Raw genomic sequence first — 1062 nt, forward strand, 5'->3', positions numbered from 1 at the left:
TTTATGCCACATGAAGATAAAAAAAAATGAAAAACTGAAAGAAACTGAAAAAGAATCATAATTTTGAGATTCAAAGTCATAGTTTTGACTTTTGGAGTCATAATTAGGAGTTGTAAGACATAATTATGACTTTAAAAGTCGAAATTATGACTTTTTAACTCATACACTGCAAAAAGCGATCTAGAAATAAGTAAAAATTTCTTAATTTCTTAATTCGAGCTGGTAAATGAGATAGTTTGCCGATGGAATTAGTCATTTTACTCTTAAAATAAGATAATTGGATAAAATGCACTTGAAATAAGACAATGCAGTTGTGTTTTCTTATTTTAAGTGTAAATTAACTTGTTCCATTGGCAAAATGTCTCTTTTATCTCCTCAGTCCAAGAACAAATGCACTTATTTTAAGAAAAAAATGACTGATCTAGATTCAGATTTTTTGCAGTGTAATCATGACTTTCTATTAGTAATTTTTTACTTTCATGTGGAGAAAATAGGCTTAAATTATAATTGTTGCACAAAAAACACCAGGCTGTTTATAAACGCTCAGCAGAAATAATCTAAACTTTGCTGAAATAAAAACTGGACTGAATTATTAACAACTTTAATTGCAGCAGCTAAACACAACCATCATAGCAATAATGTTGGAGACAAGAATATTCTGTCTTCAATCTGAGATCATCGGCTTCATCTATACTGCTTTGTGTTTATATTTAATAAAGGTAATAAATGCTTTATTGGACACTTGTTGTAGAAGGAAGCAAGCGTGCGAAATGTTTATAGCAAAGGCAAAGCTCAACGGCGTTTGTCAGCTTACGGCCCACAGCGAGGGCTGCTGCTGGCTCCTGATGTTAAGCAGTTGCTACACATGTTCTCACTATTATGGCCTGAAGACAGTGGCTGTGTCTAATCACTATATATAAAACACAACAACAAAAAAACAACACACAGCTTCTCAAAAACAGGGGTATGTAAGAAAGTACTAATTAGTCAGATATGGATATACATGTCTATACAACATGGCACACCACAGGTTCCAGTAGATTATAACTCAAACAGGCCTTC

This window comes from Cyprinodon variegatus, unplaced genomic scaffold, assembly GCF_000732505.1.
Source record: "Cyprinodon variegatus isolate N-32 unplaced genomic scaffold, C_variegatus-1.0 Scaffold1443, whole genome shotgun sequence".
In the NCBI taxonomy this organism is placed as follows: Eukaryota; Metazoa; Chordata; class Actinopteri; order Cyprinodontiformes; family Cyprinodontidae; genus Cyprinodon; species Cyprinodon variegatus.